A 21495-nucleotide genomic window follows, 5' to 3' on the forward strand; every position below is an offset into this window, starting at 1 on the left:
GAATTAAAGCATTTGACAAGTAAAAGAATTAAATCATATATCCACGATGAAAGTTAAACAAAAGTCTGAACTTCCATGGACATTTCTGGCTTGCTTGTAATTCATAATTTCCACCTAAACTTAAAGACTCCCATAAAATATTTAAAAAAAATTATGAAGAATGATGTAAATACTCAGAGAGGATTTATATAATACCAGTCTAGTAATATATAATCAGTGTAGAGGATTAAGCAGCTACCCGATGAACAACACGGCTCCAGTAATTTCCTCTCTGATAAAAAACAAGAATGGGTGATCTGCCACAAAGTCTATCTTCTTAGGCTTATATAGTGACGACCCCTCCATCAAATCGAAAGTTGTAACAGCTGCAGCTTCCGTTCCTTCTTCATTAACTTCAATGACCGCTTCCTGGCGCATATCTGAAACAAAAGGGTCCTCACCCGAAGGCGATTCCACCATCTCTGTCAAGTTGCCTCCTTTATATGGATAAAAAAGGAATGGGAGCTCCAGACCTAACTGCTTCAGAATGTGACAAACACTAAAACTAGAAGTAATCTTAAACTTTGGGATTCTAAAGTTACCCACTTCAACATGGTAATGTGGAATATGGCGATCTAAGAAGCCAGGCTCAGAACAAACTCTCTCAACTAGAGCTGGTAGCCCATCTTTTTCATCTGGAAGAAACAAGCACATGGAAAAACCCCGCTTCTCATCTTTTGCTCTTTTGTATTGGAGTTTTAAGACTTTGAAGCCGTCAAAGGCACTTATAAATTGTTCATCGTGGCTAGTCATGAAGGGTGCCTCTATGTTTGATCTCCCATTGAGAAGGTGGAAAACATACTTCTTTGTTTTTGATTCATGAAACTCGTTATCCCAAACTCCTTTGAAGTATAATGCATTTGCCAAGATGAGCCTTGTTGAGCTATTAACCGTCCTAAAGGAAGAACCTCTTCAATAAGGCCCTTAGTCTCTTATGCAGCCCATGAGTTGACTTCAGTTCTGGCTTCTTCGGCCTTGTTCTGGAAATCGATTTGCTTTGGAACCCCCTTGTAAAAAGTATCCACCACCTCTTTGAAAGAAGGCTTGAAAGGGAGAGACTTGTCGACCCAAAGGCCATTTGCTAAGGTCAAGCACGGACCGCCGCTGGGGGAGCTGTCGGCAAACACCAGAGGGACGAGATTGGAGGCGAGGGAGTTGAGTTCCGAGGTGGACTTAAGACTTTACGAAAGAGAGCAGCTCGTCTTGGGTTGCACCCTGTGTACCAGCTGCTGTCAGGCTTAGCAAAACATGAATGGACAGCGGTGAGTACACCATGTTCTGCCCGGCTTCAGTTTGAAACAGGTGCTTCTTCATTCTTAAACCGACGTCGATTTGGTTGCGCCTGATTCTCAGAGGTCTATTGTTGCCGGAACCACAGAGGTGCTTAAAGTTCTGATGTTGTTGTAATTGTTGTTGTGGATGGAGGTGAAACGAGGAGGGGGCAGAGGACATCGTGTCTTGAAGAAGGAAGACAGCGTCGTACTTCATGAGTGTCGAATCGTTATGAGAGACGCCATTGCTATGACAGATGTAGCTCTGATTAAACCCTAGAACACTATTTTAAATCTGCAGCACGTAACTCCTATATAGCCAAAGAAAAGAAAAAAATAGGAAAGAAGAACAAAACGTACTCTACTGCCAAATTTATATTATATTATCTGAATAAGGTTATAAAATTATCAAGGTTGCTTGCATAAGGATTGTTACTGAATTAAACTCCAAAAAGAGTCCTATTTTGTGGTTAGAGTTTTGTATTTCAATTGGATAATAAAACTGCTGAATTGATTGAATTGAATATAATAATAAAAGAATATCATTCCATCGATTTTATTTTTTATTTTTTATTTTATGACATTTCCTATTGAAAGGGGCAATAGCATACTAAACTCACACACACTACACGAATGCTAGGACTCGAACCCAGAACCTTGCCAGAGGGAGTAGATACTCCATATCACTACACTAGTGGATCCTTTGCTCCACCGATTTGTTTCTTAATCTCAATACTTGAGGTTTAATAATGCGCTACAAAAAGAAAGATTATTAATTTGGAGATTCGATTCTAATAAATGAAAGGAAATAATTTTACTCTTTATTCCTTTGATTTGGTGCAATGAAAGCTTATATTAGCTGTAATACAAATATGATAGAGAAAGATACAGAGTACCGCCAAAACAACTCCTTCCTTTTCTTCTTCCTTCAAGAGGGCAATCTGCAACGCTTAAACATTTCATCCTCGTCCTTATCAGCGAAATGGTTAAGTCATACCGTATTCGACTTCTTCAGACTTTTCTTGAAATTCTTCACAAACTCGAACGTCTTATCGAAGTTGGTGAAACGTTTCTCTTTCTCTTCATTGCTCGAGTAAACGTGCTTGATCTATTATCCAATCCTCGAATGCTTGAGCAACGTTTACAAGATTTTCCTCCTTGACGATATTGATGTTGTAGGGGAAGTGGCTTCAGACATTACCTCTGAGTTCCCGACCAATAGTAATAATGCTAGGAACAATAATATGACAAAGTTTCTTTGATAAAATCTCATTGCTAAACCCTAATTTCTTGATTGACACAAAATGAAGGGACAGCTACAGAGAAAGGCATACGTGGGAATGGATAAGCCCCACGCGTTGAACAAGTATCTGAAATGTGGTTCACAGATTATTATTCAGAAAAAAATTTCCTTCACGGATTATTACATAACGAGCTACAGATTGAGGATAAAGTTAAAAGCAGAAATTGACATGATATCCTCCATAGAAATATATATTGAGTAATAATAATTATATATATATATATATATTTGTAGTGTAGTAATCGTACTCTTACTTAATTTTTGAAAGCTAAGCTATTAATAATAGCTTGAGGGTTTAAGGTTTAGCCTAAACATCTCCTTCCTTAATTTCTTCTTTTTCAACATATGGCAAGCTTTTCATTGTCGCTACGATCAGCAAATTGGTTGAGCCCTACTGTAAATGACTGCTTTGGACCTTTATTGAAATTCTCCACAAACTCGAACGTCTTCTTGAAGTTGGCGAAACGTCTCTCTTTCTCTTCATTACTCGAGTAAACGCGCTTGTACTCGATTATCCAATCCTCAAATGCTTGAGCAAGGTTAGCGTTTGCAGGATTTTGAGGATTGAGCAGCTGCCCGATGAACAACACCGCTCCAGTCATTTCGTCTCTGATCAAAAACAAGAATGGGTGATCTGCCACAAAGTCTATCATTTCGTCTCTGTTCAAAAACAAGAATGGGTCATCTGCCACAAAGTCTATCTCCTTAGGCATATCTAGTGACGACCCATCCATCAAATCGAAAGTTGTAACAGCTGCAACTTCCGTTCCTTCTTCATTAACTTCAATGACCGCTTCCTGGCGCATATCTGAAACAAAAGGGTCCTCACCCGAAGGCGATTCCACCATCTCTGTCAAGTTGCCTCCTTTATATGGATAAAAAAGGAATGGGAGCTCCAGACCTAACTGCTTCAGAATGTGACAAACACTAAAACTAGAAGTAATCTTAAACTTTGGGATTCTAAAGTTACCCACTTCAACATGGTAATGTGGAATATGGCGATCTAAGAAGCCAGGCTCAGAACAAACTCTCTCAACTAGAGCTGGTAGCCCATCTTTTTCATCTGGAAGAAACAAGCACATGGAAAAACCCCGCTTCTCATCTTTTGCTCGTTTGTATTGGAGTTTTAAGACTTTGAAGCCGTCAAAGGTGTTTACACCATAATGAACCGAGCAGACCCAGCATCAAAGCGACTAGCACCAAGGCAGCCACGCCTTCTCCCATGCCGAAGGAAGACACACTTCCGAGGTGCCAGACACCTGCCGAAGCTCTCAGCTGCCAAACCTAATCTCCGGGACACGTGTCGCCACCACAACGGCTTGCACAAAGTCCCACATTGGAACTTTGTGCAAAGCTCCCACTTTCACTTCCCTATAAATAGGGAACAGTACCCAGGTAAAACAGGAACTACTCTCCCACTTTTACTGTTACTCTGCCAGAATTACTACTCGTAACTGACTTAGGCATCGGAGAGCCTTCGGCCGGCACCACACCGGTGTCCGAAGCTTGACGATCGCTTCTCCTCTTTTTACCTTCTACAGGTCTCTCACCAACCCATTTCACCAAGGGCCTCAGCCCTCTTCTCTGCTGAAGACTCAGCACATCTAATCACTAAGTTGGACTCAATATTGGCCGGGCCATTTTGAGCATCAACAGTTTGGCGCCGTCTGTGGGAAATCGACACTTGAATCCCCTCTTTCTCTATCAGCCCAGCTGGCTCCTTCACCCCTCAGGCCCCGTCGCCTCTTCTTCACCCCACATTCTGCCATGCCGACCGAGGATAGCCGCGATACCCAGCATCATACCCCCCGCGATGGTACTTCTAGAAGGAGATCTTCGGAAGATGCCACTCTCCAGGCAGAAGTGGAGCGTCTCCGCGACAGTGTCACTAAAATGTCGGAAAAATACGACCACCTTCATTGCAAGAACATTGAGCTAGAACATGACTACCGTGTTTTAAAGCGGAACTGGGAAAGGACTTACACCCAGGATGCCCAGCAAGACCTCACCCAGAACGTTGGGCCTACTCAGCCGAACCAGCCGGTACATTCCAGCCACAATGCCTCGGCCCAGGCTAGGCTCCGCAAGGGTAAAGACCACCTTCATCCGGAGATAGCCCAGTCACGACCCCTTTGCGTTCCCCCATCGAGGGACCGGCCCCATGAACCAGTTAGGATCTACCAAGATTGCAGGGATCGCCTCTCGGACCGCCAGCCAAGGCCGATCCCTATCCCTGTCAACCTCGAAGACCCACGGGTGACACACCTGGGCCCTTCGCCAGCCCCCGTCCGCATACCCGACGAGGAAGGTGTCGGGGACTCGGATACTTGGGACTTTTATAATTCGGAGACCTGGCCAAATTACCACACCGGGGCGCTGGAAAATTGGGAACAATCCCCAGTCCCTGTCTGCCCCGCCCCCAGGCCTTTGGCGCCTGAAACTCTTCCTCATGCCGACCCGGCCATGAGGCTTCTCTTCGAAAAGGTCCGGCGCCTGGAAAGCGAACAACAACGCAGCCATCAACCCCTCTGGGCAAAACCACGACCAGGGCCCTTTACCGAACGCATCCTCCACTACCACCAGGAGAAAGATATCCAGCCCCTCCGCATCGCTTTCTACACTGGCACGGAGGACCCTCTCACCCACATCCACTCCTTCCAGTCTGCCCTTGGGTGCAAAGGCCTCACTGATGAAGGCATGTGCCTCCTTTTCCCTTCCACCCTCAGCGGCGCGGCCCTGAATTGGTTCTACAGGCTCCACCCCTGCACCATCAACTCCTTCGATAGTCTCAAGCAGACGTTCCTGGACCATTTTATGATCCAGACTGATCGCCTATACTCTGCCGACGACTTGTATATGCTTAGGCAGGCTGAGGACGAACCCCTACGGGAATATGCAGCTCGGTTCAGTCATGAATACTCTCGCTGCCCAGACACTGACGATCGCGCTGCCTTCGGCGCTTTTAAGAGCGGCCTCCGCGAGTCCAACTTCCGCTACCTGGTTCATAGCAACAGTTGGAACACATATGCAGAGCTGATGAAGCAGGCGGCAATCCACGCTAAGGCTGAATACTTCAATTCCAAGCGTGGCCCAGCCAACTTGGCGCGCAACACTTTCGCCGACCCTCCACCTGCTTCAGCACCCGCCCCAGCCCCACCTCAGCATTCTACCCCTGCCCCGATTGCCCAGGACAACCAACCACATAAGCGGAAGGATAGCTACCAGCATCCCTTCAGCAATCACAAACGTGGCAGACATGGCAACCCCCATCAATCTAGTGGAAGCAACCCTCCCAGGCCTGGTGATCGGGCCCCACTTCCATTCGCACCCAGGCCCAGGTTTGAGGTTTTTACGACCCTCAACACCACCTATGAGAACGTCCTGGCACGTGAAGCCCCCATCATCCCCAAGCCACCCCCCCGGAGACCATCCAACAAGCCTATGCCAAACACGGGGGTCTTCTGCCGCTTTCATCAATTCAGCGGCCATGACACCGAGTCTTGTGTTGCGTTGCGCAACATCATTGAAGGGCTCATCCGGGAGGGTAAGCTGGACAACTATGTGCGCAACATACCAGCCCCGCCTAACCCTCACCAACGACAAATCAACATGATCTCCACCATCAGCGGAGGTCCTACCCTGGCTGGCACCTCCAACAACTCCATCAAACATTATGTCCGCTCCACCTATGCGCACCAGGTCTTCAGCACCGAGTAGGGACGATTGCCAAAGACCCACAGGACTGGCTGGGCCCCCATTACCTTCTGCGAGGAGGAGGAGCGTGGTGTTATCCTCCCCCATGACGATCCACTCATTATCCGGGCTGACATTTCTAACTTCGACGTTGGGCGTATCCTGGTGGACACTGGTAGCTCGGTCAATGTGATGTTCGCCGAGTGCTTCAATGAACTCCAGGTCCCGCCTCACCTACTCGACCGAAGCATCACACCCCTTGTGAGCTTCTCAGGTGATGTGGTCCAGCCCATCGGCAGCATTCATCTCCCCATCTCAATTGGGGCCGCACCCCAGCGGACGACGATCACCACCCCCTTCCTTATCGTCGATTGCCCCACGGCCTACAACGTCATCCTCGGCCGCCCAGCCTTGGCCCAAATGAAGGCTTTTATTTCCACGCATATGCTGCTGTTGAAGTTCCCTACTCCTAATGGCCCAGGCACGGTGCGCGGCGACCAACTCGGAGCCCGAAGCTGCTATGCTTCAGCCGTCAAATCCACCAATCGCCAACATAGGAGTGAAGCCCTAGCAGTAACCCAGGCTCCCGCCCCTCCTCAAGCTGGCACAGACCCACCTGAAGACCCCAGGGAGGAGTCCATCGCATCACAGGCCGAACCTATGGAGGACCTGGAGCTGGTTACCCTCCATGACGATATCCCGGATCGACAAGTCCGGATCGGCACCTCCATCTCACCAGAGCTTCGCTCTGACCTGGTCGCCTTCCTCCGCCTCAACTCCGAAGTCTTCGCTTGGTCCTACAATGACATGCCTGGCATATCACCAGACATCATATCTCATAGGCTTAGCGTCAATCCTGCCGTCCGACCAGTCCGACAGAAGCGTCGAGCCTATGATCCCGAGCGCTATGAGGCCATGAAGGCGGAGGTGGATCGATTGAGTAGTATCCGATTCATCAGGGAGGTTGACTATCCCACATGGCTGGCCAATGTCGTGATGGTCCGCAAGCCAAGAAAGGGTTGGCGCATGTGTGTCGACTACACCAACCTTAATCGGGCATGCCCAAAGGACAGCTTCCCGCTACCCCGCATTGACCAGCTAGTCGACGCCACAGCCGGCCACGCCCTCCTTAGCTTCATGGATGCTTATTCAGGTTACAACCAGATCTTCATGCACCTCGAAGATCAGGCCCACACCTCTTTCATTACGGACCGCGGCCTCTACTGCTATAAGGTGATGCCCTTCGGCCTCAAAAACGCCGGGGCTACTTATCAGCGTCTGGTGAATCAGCTCTTTGCCCCCCTGATTGGCAATACCATGGAGGTCTATGTCGATGACATGCTAGTCAAGAGTCGCACGGCTGACCAGCACATCCCCAACCTCTCTGCCATGTTCACCATCCTGAAGCAATACAAAATGAGGCTTAACCCCACCAAATGTGCATTCGGGGTGGCTTCCGGAAAATTCCTTGGCTTCATGATCAGCCAGAGGGGCATTGAGGCCAATCCAGAAAAGATCCAGGCCATCTTAGATATGACAATACCTAAGACGGTCAAGGATATCCAAAGCCTTACAGGGCGTGTCGCAGCCCTGACCAGATTTATCTCCAAAGCCACTGACCGCTGCGCCCCATTCTTCAAGGCCCTTAAAGGCACCAAAAGAAACATCACCTGGACTGCTGAATGCGACACGGCTTTCAGCGAGCTCAAAGAGTATATGGGCCGGGCCCCTTTATTGTCAACCCCTGAGCACGGAGACATCCTCGTGATTTATCTCTCCATCTCAGCTTCGGCTGTTAGCTCTGTGCTCATCCGATCAAAAGATCACGCGGAGCACCCAGTGCATTATGTTAGTAAAGCATTGCAAGATGCCGAAGTTCGTTACCCGGACATCGAAAAATTGGCATTCGCCCTGGTCGTCTCGGCAAGACGCCTCCGACCATATTTCCAAGCTCACACCATCCATGTCTTAACCAACCAACCGCTCCGACAGGTGTTGCAGAACCCAGAAACCTCTGGGAGGCTGGTCAAATGGGCCATTGAACTGGGCGAGTTTGATATTCACTACAAACCCCGCCCGGCTATGAGGGGCCAGGCCGTTGCTGACTTCCTATCCGAATTCACGGATCCCCAAGCTTCCGCAGCTACCCAGCTCATAACCGAACCCAACCCCCCTCCCAGCCAGGACCAAACCCCCACCGAAGGCAATCTCGACCTAACCCAGCCCCTGTGGACCTTATTCGTAGACGGCTCTTCTAATGCCCAGGGCTGTGGGGCCGGCCTCGTTCTCATCTCCCCAGACAAGGTTGCCCTCGAGTACGCCCTTCGCTTCAAATTCCAAGCCTCCAACAATGAGGCCGAATATGAAGCACTCTTAGCTGGTCTTCGATTAGCCAAAGAGATGGACGCCAGGCAAATTCAGATATTCAGCGATTCACAACTTGTGGTCCACCAGGTCAACCAGGACTTCACGGCTAAGGATGCCTCTATGACGGCCTACCTCCAGCACGCTCGGCACTTGCTGGCAAACTTCCAAGCCCACTCTATCAGGCAGGTGCCGCGCTCCGAGAATAGCCATGCGGATGCACTAGCCAGGTTGGCATCAGCCTTGGAGCAAGGACTGGGCCGCCACATCCACATCGAGTTTTTGGCCCAGCCCAGCACACAAGCCCCACTCATCTGCACTATTGATCACAGCCCTACATGGATGGACCCCATCCTCCAATTCTTACAAAACCAAACACTACCGGCTAATCTGGCAGAAGCACGACGCGTTCGCCATCGCTCTGCCCGTTACCTGATCATTAACGGCTCCTTATACAAGCGGGGTTTCAGCCTTCCTTACCTCCGATGCCTGACTCCAGAGGAGGGTCACTATGTCCTCCGAGAAATCCATGAAGGCATCTGCGGCAACCACTCGGGCGCACGCTCGTTAGCTCATAAGGCAATCCGCCAAGGATACTTCTGGCCTTCACTCCACACTGACGCCCAGGCCTTCACCCAAAAATGCGACAAATGTCAGAGATTCGCCAACATTCCACAACTCCCGGCAGAACCACTGACGGCCATGGTCAGTCCTTGGCCATTTGCCCAATGGGGACTGGATCTCATCGGACCGATGCCAGAGGGCAAGGGCCAAGTCAAGTATGCTGTTGTGGCCGTAGACTACTTCACCAAGTGGGCTGAGGCCGAGGCCTTGGCCACCATCACTGCGGCTCGCATCGAATCCTTTGTGTGGCAAAACATTGTATGTCGCTTCGGCATCCCCAACTCCATCGTCACCGACAATGGCCGGCAATTTGACAACGCCAAATTCAAACAATTTTGTTCCAACCTCAAGATTCGTCTGTGTTTCGCCTCCCCAGCCCATCCTCAGTCCAATGGCCAGGTCGAAGCCGTGAACAAAATTATCAAGAAGACCCTCAAGACAAAACTTGACAAAGCCAAGGGCTGCTGGCCAGAACTACTCCCAGAAGTACTCTGGTCCTACCGCACCACCTTCCGCACATCCACGGGTGAAACGCCGTTCTCCCTATCATTTGGAACCGAGGCCGTGGCTCCGGTAGAGATTGGCCAGCCCACATACCGAACCTCCACTTACGATGCCACGGCCAATGACGAGCAGTTGGCCCTCAACCTCGACTTCATTGACGAACTCCGGGACCAATCGAGCATGCGCAATGCCGCGTACAAGCAACGCATCGCCAAATACTATGACTCCCGAGTCAAGCCCCGTGCTTTCAAAATGGGGGACTAGGTCATGCGCAAGGTTTCCTTGGCTACCAAAAATCCCAACGAAGGTACCCTCGGCCCTACATGGGAAGGTCCTTACGAGATTATCAAAATCTGCCGCCCTGGCACTTATCAGCTTCGTGATTCCACAGGCAAGACGCTGCCTCACCCGTGGAATGCTGACCACCTCAAGTACTATTACAAGTAAACATATCTAGACCCTAGGACAATACTTTGGTCTTGATTATTTACTGTAAGTTAGACGTAAGGTATCTAGACCCTAGACCACTTGTACCTTCTGCCTTTCGGCATCTATTTCAATGAAATGCCTGACTCAGGCCCATTCTCATGAACTCACATTGTTATCATTCTTACCACAATTGATATCAAGCTAAGTTCATATCATAAATAAAAACAGCCTTGCTCCAGGCAAGGACAAATGTTCATACATAACCAAAATAAACAAACAAGTGTTCCAACACAATCACTAAAATACAAAATAGCTATAACACATCACGAAGGCAACGCCTTCAGGACTCGGTCGACGGAGCATCCTCAGTGGCTGGCTCAGCCTCTGGTGTCGGGGCGCTAGCATCAGCAGGAGGGGTCTGTGCAGGAGGCTCGCCACTGGTGTCAAAGTTAATCTCCAGTGAGGGGTTGAACCTAACCAACCTATCTTCCCAGCGAAGCTGCTCATCAACCAGTCGGTCCATGATATAGCTCTTCAGCTCCTCTGAGGATCGGAAGGACTCAATCGCCTCGGCTCGGGCAACAGCCACCTCCTCGGCCCTAGATCTCTTCAGCTCCTCCACCTCCTTGGCCAGGGCCGCCTTCTGAACCAGCAAGGTGTTCTTCTCTCGGATGGCCTCCTGCGCCTCTGCCATTTTGCTCTTGGCTAGCTCATCCCGCCTCTTCAGCCTCTGGATCTCCTTGTCAGCCTTGGCCATGCTGACGTACATCTCGCCAAAGGCCTGCAAAACCAAAACCATGTTAGTCAATCCACACAAAAATAATCCAACACAAATACATTCAAAAAGGGCCTAAACACTTACATAGGCAGAGGTGAGGATCGTCTTTTGGGCCCGGTCGATGAAGGAAGAAGCTGGAGTCCTCGCCAGAGCCTCAGGGTCGCTCTTCACGCCTTCCAGGAAGACGTTCACTAAGGGCACCTCCTGCCGGTGCATAGCCAGGTTGACCTCCTTCTTCTGCTGGCGTAGCCTGCCGAAGTCTACCTTCTCTACCCCTTCAGCGAACACGTCCTCCATGCCGAAGGGTAGCTTCGGCGGTGCCTGTAGATCAAAGGGCGGAAGCCTCGGCCCTGACCCCATCACATGCTGATGAGCCTCCTCCAAAGCCTTCCTCTTCCCCAGCACATCTGCGACCCGACCCTCATCATCATCCCTGGGTCGTTTCCCAGCACTTTTCTCAGCTTTCTTGGCCCGAGACTCCTTCAGCCGCTTCTGCATCTCGGCCTCATCAATGTCTACGGCCACCTTCGTGCTCCCCCTTATGATGCCAGCCACTGTCAAAACAAACAAAGCAATTCTATTACTCAAACTTACAAAGGCTCAGCACACAACAAAAAGATAACCCAGGTACTTACTTCCTTGCAGCAGTCCGGACTCAAACAAATTCTTCTGCGTGACTAGGTTCCCGCACTCACGCTCAGTCTCTGATAGCTGCGCCCTCACCCACTCAACTTCGTCTTCTTGCTCCTTGGAGATAGGGCCCCACTTCACTGAACCTGCATCAAGAGTTAAAAACTACTTAGCCATTTACACTGGCACAGAGGAAGTACAGAACCAAAAATAGGAGCCAAAACAACACAATCAGGCATTGGACAATCTTAAGGGATGGGGCAAGGACCTATAGACTGGAAGTGGGTAGGAATGTGCTGGACAACGCTCTTCCCTGGAGAACATTCCCAGTCCCCATAGGCCAAGCACCACCTGTTCCTCCAGGACTTTTGCGTTGTGGGCTTGTGTCCAATAAAATAGCCCCTCTCCTTCGCCTTTCGGCAATTGGCCTGTACCCAGCCAAAATTCCCCTGTTGCTTCGAAATGGAGTACAGGTACATGAACTGCTCAAACGTTGGCTCCCCTAACCCAGCCAACCACCAGGCGATATACACCCCATGAAGAAGAATCCAAAAGTTGGGATTATACTGCCCCGGTGCATACCCCAACTTGGCCAACATCATCTGAACCCACGGATGAAACGGTAGTCTGAAACCATGCCGATACATATCTGTAAAAATCATCACGGAGCCATCCGAGGGATATCTGACTACATCAGCCTCCGTGGGTAACCTCAAGCCCACATAGGCTGGCACACAAAAATCTGTTCGTAGCTGGGCCAATTTCGCTTCTGTAAGTGTATTCCGCCTCGGCAACGGGACACCAACCCGGATGTCTAATCCCTCTGACACCGAAGCCACTGCTATACCCACAGACCCTGATGGTGATGCCTGGTTGCTCGAACCCACTTCTTGCGTCTGAGGCAAGGCTAGAACCCGATTTGCTATAGCCTCTAACTCTATATAATTTCTCTGCATCTCCCTATATGCAGCCGACCCAGAGTCTCCCGATGGCTCAGCCCTCTCACCCCCAGGCCCTATCATCCTACTTTCTATGGTTCCTTCCACCATACCCTCTGTCTCTGAACTTTCCTCTTCAGAACATATATATTGACTCGGCTCTGGACTCTCAGTATCATCCCCGCCGAAGGCAGGGGGGTCAAGACTTTCCCTATCAGAACTTTCAGACATCTACAAATACGGAAAAACAAGAAAAAGGAACTAAATGCACATGCGGAGAGGATCAAACCACAACAACAGAAATTTGACAAATCTTCATGCCAGGCAAGAATTCTACATGTTCATGCATATTCAAAGTGTTCTTCCTAAGCCTTCAACATGTTCATACAAAACAAGACATTTCAATTCAGAAGTTCTAGCGAAATAAGGTCTAACCTTGTTCGTAGCACCAAAAATGGATTGCCGGAAATCACCTCCGCCACAAGCACCACCACAATCTTCTCCACAATCTTCTCGCCGGAAATCGCCTCCTCTCCTTCAAATTCTCACAATTTTTTCTCAAACTCAAGCCAAGTGTGATGCCTTCACCACCCAAGTTCCTATTAAATAGCCAACTAAGGGTACCACGTCTCGATTCACGAGCAAACCCTAGCACCCTTTCATCTTTTCCCTCTCAAAACCCTTGTACCTACACATTTTGAAATTCAATTTTCAAAATGCACAAACCACCAAAAACAACAAATTGAGGTAAAATTAGGGGCCTTGCCGAACGGCAAGGCCCGTGCAAACACAAAATGAGGCCCTCAAAATTCCAAGTGTGCTAGACTACCTTGTAAGCCCAATCCTATTACAAGGCTAAGCCCAGATTTGATAAAGACACCCAAACCAATACTTTAGATGGACTTGCCGAACGGCAAGGCCCGTGCAAACACAAATAGGCCCAATATTATTACAAGGCTAGGGCCCTAATTTGTTTAAGGCTAGAGCCCAAATTTGTTCAAAGCCAAGGCAAAAAAAAAAAAAAAAAAAAAAAAAAAAAAAAAAAAAAAAAATTTTCAAGGCACCCAAATACGTTTTACAACACATGTCATGGGTGGCTTGCCGAACGGCAAGGCCCGGGACGCACCAAAAATGGGACTCACCTGCCGCGGGGATGGTCTAGCTCGAGAGGCTAAGCGACAGCACAAAAACCCAACTATTTTTTGGCCCAGCTATTTTCGGCCAAACTACTCTCCACACCCAGCTATTTTTCGGCCCAGCTCGTGAAGACCACTCGTCCAGCTCCAAAACTGCCCGGGCCCTACGACCGAAGCCGTGCCCACAACTGCCCGTCGGCGCCAAGCTCCTTGCCGAACGGCAAGAGCCGAAGAGATCCAAATTTCTACACCCTTTGTCGAAGTGTGAAACAAGCCAACACCACCCTTGCCGATCGGCAAGGGTTCAGCTGGTCCTCCTCGGACGGAAGCCTGCCGCAGCCGTACTCACCATTGTCCAGCCCAATCTGATCGCGGCAGCTCCCTTGCTCAGCCCCTAGCCTCGCACAGCCGACGCCAGTCAGTTGCCGAAGCTACAAACTGGCCTTCACTCCACGAGTTGCCGAAGCTACAAACTGGCCTTCACTCCACGAGTTGCCGAAGCTACAAACTGGCCTTCACTCCTTCCCAATCACCCTTGCCGAACGGCAAGGGTCCAGCCACAATCACAATGAGCTCGCAGCAGGATATGCTCCCAATCCGTGGTCCCTAGCTCCCACAATCGGATCGTGCTCCTGCCGCCATACCTAAAGACCTAGACAATTGCTACACTCCTTGCCGAAGATAACTCAACCGACTCCGAAGAATTACTAAGCCCTTGCCGAAGGACCTCAAGGAATTGCTACCACAACCTTTGCTCCACAAATTTGCCGAACGGCACTCTCCAAATCCCAGCTCTATTTATGCGAAACGGCACACCACTCAGCAGCCTGAAAACAAACACCCTAGATCCTTCTAAATGGCCCAAGCCCACATCAAAATACCCAACCTTCTTGCTCCTAGACCCAACAAGGAAAGGAAGACCTAGCACACCAAGATCTCTACCCCAAAGTGACGAAGGGAGAACTGCCGAACGGCATGTTGGCCACCCTCATTTTTATACTCCCCCTCCAAAAACCCTAGCCCTCCTTACTTGCCGAAGGCCCAATCCAACGGCTTAGCTCCCAAGCTCAAAAAAAAAAAAAAAAAAAAAATGGAGCTAGACCCTTGCCGAACGGCAAGGGCCATGGAGCATTTGTGGGGAAGTCCAAAATTTCCAGATGGCCCGGCCATACCCAAAAAAAAAAAAAGGGAGCTAGACCCTTGCCGAACGGCAAGGGCCATGGACACATTGTGGAAGAATCCGTTTCTCTCCAAAATTTTCAAAGGACCCGGCTCCTTCGAAGGCCTTGCTCCCCTAGGGACCCAGCTCCCATCCTATCTGCAACATGCCCAAGTACCCAGGTACCCAGCTACCATGTGTTGACGCAACTCCTAGCTTGCCAACTTGGGGGACTAGGGAGTGCCCTGATGCTCCCAATGAAGCTGGAATGCTCGGTTACAATTACAAAAACTCACAAGTTCCCAACCCAGAAGTTACTTCTCGACCGCGAACTTGGGGGACTACTGTTTACACCATAATGAACCGAGCAGACCCAGCATCAAAGCGACTAGCACCAAGGCAGCCACGCCTTCTCCCATGCCGAAGGAAGACACACTTCCGAGGTGCCAGACACCTGCCGAAGCTCTCAGCTGCCAAACCTAATCTCCGGGACACGTGTCGCCACCACAACGGCTTGCACAAAGTCCCACATTGGAACTTTGTGCAAAGCTCCCACTTTCACTTCCCTATAAATAGGGAACAATACCCAGGTAAAACAGGAACTACTCTCCCACTTTTACTGTTACTCTGCCAGAATTACTACTCGTAACTGACTTAGGCATCGGAGAGCCTTCGGCCGGCACCACACCGGTGTCCGAAGCTTGACGATCGCTTCTCCTCTTTTTACCTTCTACAGGTCTCTCACCAACCCATTTCACCAAGGGCCTCAGCCCTCTTCTCTGCTGAAGACTCAGCACATCTAATCACTAAGTTAGACTCAATATTGGCCGGGCCATTTTGAGCATCAACAAAAGGCACTTATAAATTGTTCATCGTGGCTAGTCATGAAGGGTGCCTCTATGTTTGATCTCCCATTGAGAAGGTGGAAAACATACTTCTTTGTTTTTGATTCATGAAACTCGTTATCCCAAACTCCTTTGAAGTATAATGCATTTGCCAAGATGAGCCTTGTTGAGCTATTACCTGTCCTTGAAGGAAGAACCTCTTCAATAAGGCCCTTAGTCTCTTTTGCAGCCCATGAGTTGACTTCAGTTCTGGCTTCTTCGGCCTTGTTCTGGAAATCGATTTGCTTTGGAACCCCCTTGTAAAAAGTATCCACCACCTCTTTGAAAGAAGGCTTGAAAGGGAGAGACTTGTCGACCCAAAGGCCATTTGCGAAGGCAAGCACGGACCACCTCTGGGGGAGCTGTCGGCAAACACCAGAGGGACGAGATTGGAGGCGAGGGAGTTGAGTTCAGCAGTGGACTTAGACTTTAGGAAAGAGAGCAGCTCGTCTTGGGTTGCACCCTTTGTACCAGCTGCTGTCAGGCTTAGCAAAACATGAATGGACAGCGGCGAGTACACCATGTTCTGCCCGTCGGCTTTAGTTTGAAACAGGTGATTCGTCATTCTTAAGCCGACGTCGGTTTGGTTGCGCACTGATTCTCGGAGGTCTGTTGTTACCGGAACCACAGAGGTGCTTAGAGTTATGATGTTGTTGTAATTGTTGTTATGGATGGAGGTGAAACGAGGAGGGGGCAGAGGACATCGTGTCTTGAAGAAGGAAGACAGCGTCATGCTTCGTGCGTGTCGAATCGCTATGAGAGACGCCATTGCTATGACAGATGCAGCTCTGATTAAACCCTAGAACACTATTTTAAGTCGGCGGCACGTAACTCCTATATAGCCAAAGAAAAGAAAAAAAAAGGGAAAGAAGAACAAAATGCTCGGCCTTTTCTAGAAGTTCTATTACTTGTCTTACAATGATACGTACTCTACTGCTAAATTTATATTATATTATCTGAATAAGGTTATAAAATTATCAAGGTTGCTTGCATAAGGATTGTTACTGAATTAAACTCCAAAAAGAGTCCTATTTTGTGGTTAGAGTTTTGTATTTCAATTGGAAATAAAACTGCTGAATTGATTGAATTGAATATAATAATATGAGAATATCATTCCACCGATTTGTTTCTTAATCTCAATACTTGAGGTTTAATAATGCGCTACAAAAAGAAAGATTATTAATTTGGAGATTCAATTCTAATAAATGAAAGGAAATAATCTTACTCTTTATTCATTTGATTTGGTGCAATGCAAGCTTATATTAGCTGTAATACAAATATGATAGAGAATGATACAGAGTACTGCCTAAACAACTCCTTCCTTTTCTTCTTCCTTCAAGAGGGCAATCTACAAGGCTTAGACATTTCATCCTCGTCCTTATCAACGAACTGGTTGAGCCATACCGTATACGACTTCTTCGGACTTTTCTTGAAATTCTTCACAAACTCGAACGTCTTATTGAAGTTGGTGAAACGTTTCTCTTTCTCTTCATTGCTCAAGTAAACGTGCTTGTACTCTATTATCCAATATTACACTACTACAAAAAAGCAAAAAGACGACGGTAAATCACCGTCGTGTATTCGATTTTTCAATGGTCGTGGAATCCACCGTCATCTTTTCCCTCATATACCACGACGCTAAATCACCGTCGTTGTTAAAATATACAACGTCATCAACAAATACAAAACGACGTCTTTGTACTGCAAAAATATCTAAAAAAGCAGTCGAGGATGAGAATAGACGACCAACTCTCTAAAAAAACCGTCGTTAAAAAGGAAAAATATGACACATATTAAGAGAACAAGGCCACAAGATAGACATACAACGACGAAAATAAAAAAACGACGCCGTTAAATATCATTTTCACGACAATAAAAAATTTGACGTCTTTAAATACATTAGAAGACGACGTTATTGATACCTACTACGTCGCATATATAAAAACAGCCGTCGTAAAATTAATTTTCCACTTCGATTTTTCGATAAAAGATGACGTGGAAATAGTTGTCAGTGTCATTATTTACGACGTATGTATTTATTGAGTAGACGTTGAAAAACGAAACAACGTCGGTTACAAATATATGAGAGTCGTATTACAAAATTTATACGTCATATTTTCAGAAACAAACAATGACGATAAATATTAGACGTTGTTAAATAAAACAACGTCGGAAAACAATAAAAACAGACGTGTTTAGTCTGCTAAAGTTCTAGAAAATAGTCGAGGATGAGAATAGACGACCAACTCAAACAAATCACCGTCGTTAAAAAGGAAAAATATGACACATGTTAAAAGAACAAGGCCGCAAGATATACATACAACGACGACAACTAAAATACTACGCCGTTAAATATAATTTACACGACAAGAAAAAATATGACGTCTTTAAATACATGAGAAGACGACGTTATTAAAATATACTACGTCTCTTATTTACAAACAACCGTCGTGAAATAAATTTTCCACTTCGATTTTTCTAAAAAAGATGACGTGGAAATAGTTGTCAGTGTCATTATTTACGACGTATGTATTTATACAGTTGACGTTGAAATGCGAAACAACGTCGGTGGCATTTATATAGTCGACGTTGTATTTATATCTATCATCATTACTCACGACGCACTTAATAATATAGACGACGTTGAACTTCTAAACAACGTCGGTTCCAAATAAATGAGAGCCGTATTACAGAACATATAGACGGCGTTGATTATGATGAGAGCCGTATTACAAATAACGTCGTTTAATTGTTATTAGACGGCGGTTATAATGAATTTCCGTCGGAATTCATTTCGTTCCTCTTCGTTTATAAAAGAACTTGCGACGTGGAAAATGTATGATGACGTCGTATTTTTTAACGTTCAGATTATATATCTCGTTTTTTAGACGTCGGTATTATGGGATTGGAGTCGTGTTATTTTGAATTACATGGCGGTTCTTAATCCTTCCCCGACGTGATATCCTGAATAATTGCTTCACAATTGCGTCGTGGTTCTTCATTGTTACGTTGCTTTAAGACGTCGGTAAATATGCTGAATAACTGGTTCACAATAACGTCGTGTTTTATTTGAACGTAGAAAGTGAAGAAATCACATTACAATATATTACAAAATTAATGTCATACACTGCCAATTACATAAGCATCATTCAATCCATATATCTTCACACCCATCTCGAATATTTTGACCGCCTAACTCACCCACCAGTTCATCAAATGTGTCAACATTTGGCATCCCTCTAGTAAATGGCTCACACTCAATTATCACATCACCTAAGACTTCATCACCAATAACATCATTATATTCTCTATTAGGCATTGATAACACTACCGACCAACCACGATGCATCGGGTCGTCAACAAAAAATATTTGTTTGACTTGAGAAGCCAAAACAAATTGGTCATTCCTATGTCCAATTTTACTCAAATCTACAAGGGTAAATCCAAGTTCGTCGACTACAAGACCAGAACTATCTATCCAATCACACCTAAAGACTGGGATTGTAAACTTTTGGTAGTCAAGGTCCCAAATTTCTTGAATGACACCATAGAAACCCATATTTGAGAGAATTGGGTTTTTATCCTTGGCACTAGCAACTTGCATGGTATGTGCAAGTAAATAAACTCCACTATTTTGAGTTGTCCGCACATCATCTTGTGCCTTGATATTGAATTTAATACCTTTAATAAGATAGCTCCTATATAATGGCACTGACATGTTTGGACCAGCTGCTAGCCACCTTAAATTTTCTGATACGCCATGATTGTCTTCCTCAAGTTCACTTTGAACCTGCAAATTAATCATATCTTAATTCAATCTAACATATAAATAAGAAGAAAATTAAAAGAGAAATATGTTATTCAACAATATATACCTTGAAGCGTAGCCATTGAATGAAAGTGCTATTGTGCTTATCCTGCAGCCACTTTGTTCTCTTTCTAAATTTTGGATAAGCAGTCTTGATGTGAATCATATGTTGCCTACATGACACAAAAAATTCAAGCATTACGGTCCTAAATATAGAAGATAAACATAAGAAATAATTTAAAATGGAAACTTAAAGAATAAAGCTCATACGTACTCGATATAAGGTAGGACTTCCTCCGTATTCTCCAAGACATATAGATGTGCTTGATTCAACAGGTCCTGATCAACTACGCTCACTGTGCAACCTGATAATGGCTTTGAAAGTCCCATCTTTTGGCTTGAAGGCACTCCAACTGTACTAACATCAGATAAATGCTGAGTACAACACTCTACCGCTTCTTCAGCTATATACCGCTTAGCAATGCAACCTTCGGGACGAGTACGATTCTGAACATACCCCTTCAGCACTTTCATATATCTTTCAAACGGATACATCCACCTAAAATATACTGGCCCACATAGACGAACTTCTCTGACAAGATGTACTACTAGATGAACCATGACATCAAAGAATGAAGGGGGAAAGTACTTCTCAAGCAAACACAGAGTAACTACTACATCTTCTTCCAACTTATCTAGCTTGGAAACATCAACAGTCTTTGCACATATAGCATTGAAGAAGAAGCACAAACGAGTTATTGCATACCTTGCAGGCTTCTCCAAAACAGAACGAATTGCCACAGGGAGCAATTGTTGCATTAAGGTATGACAATCATGTGATTTAAGGCCAAGAAGTCTTGAATCTTGTAAAGATACAAGATTTTTAATATTTGAAGAATAACCTTCAGGGACCTTCATACCATAGAAAGAATTGCAAACCTCTCTCTTCTCTGCTCTTGACAAATTCCAAGGCCCAGGAGGCAAACGAGTACGTCTTTCTCCATACTCGGGTTGCAAATCAGTTTTGACCCCTATGTTCAATAAATCTAATCGAGCAGCAATCCCATCTTTATTTTTTCCAGGGATCTCCAGCAATGTACCAATGATACTATCGCAAACATTCTTCTCAATGTGCATAACATCTAGGGCATGCCTCACAGGAAGGTATTTCCAATACTCGAGATCAAAGAATATTGATTTCTTCTTCCAACAAACTCTGTCACCATTTTCAACCATATGCAGCACTTCTTCTCTGGTTAATGGCTCGGGAGGTATGCCATATTCAGGTTTCCCATTAAAAGCTGCACGTTGCCTCCTATATGGATGATTGATTGGTAACCATTTTCTATGCCCAATGTAACAAATTTTGTGGCCATTTTTCAACCTGTGACTAGGTGTATCATCGCCGCATATTGGACAAGCTTTATATCCTTTAACAACACAACCAGATAAGTTTCCATAGGCGGGGAAATCATTAATTGTCCACATTAATGCAGCTCTGAGTGTAAAGTATTCTCCATTATGTGCATCATACACTCCTCTAATCCCAACCCACAAGGATTTTAAATCATCAATCAAAGGCTCCAAGTAGACGTCTATATCATTTCCGGGTTGTTTAGGACCGGAAATCAATAAGGTTAACATCATGAACTTTCGTTTCATGCACAGCCATGGAGGGAGATTATATGTAACTAAGATAACCGGCCAACAACTATATCTGCTACTTAGAGAACTGTGGGGATTGAATCCATCAGATGAAAGAGCCAATCTCAAGTTTCTCGGCTCATTACCAAACTCAGGCCATTTATCATCAAGAAGTTTCCAAGACGGGGAATCCGCCGGATGAGACATCTGACCGTCAATTGATTTTCTAGCAGCATGCCACCAAGTCAAACTCTTAGCTGTCTCATGTGATTGAAACATCCTTTTAAACCT

At 46.5% G+C, this 21495-nt stretch overlaps 2 pseudogenes; both read right to left on the minus strand.

Annotated features, from left to right (window-relative positions):
- LOC18777650 lies at positions 214–1491 on the minus strand (annotated as a pseudogene).
- Positions 2952–16521, minus strand: LOC109949303 (annotated as a pseudogene).

This window comes from Prunus persica, chromosome G5 (genome assembly GCF_000346465.2).
Source record: "Prunus persica cultivar Lovell chromosome G5, Prunus_persica_NCBIv2, whole genome shotgun sequence".
In the NCBI taxonomy this organism is placed as follows: Eukaryota; Viridiplantae; Streptophyta; class Magnoliopsida; order Rosales; family Rosaceae; genus Prunus; species Prunus persica.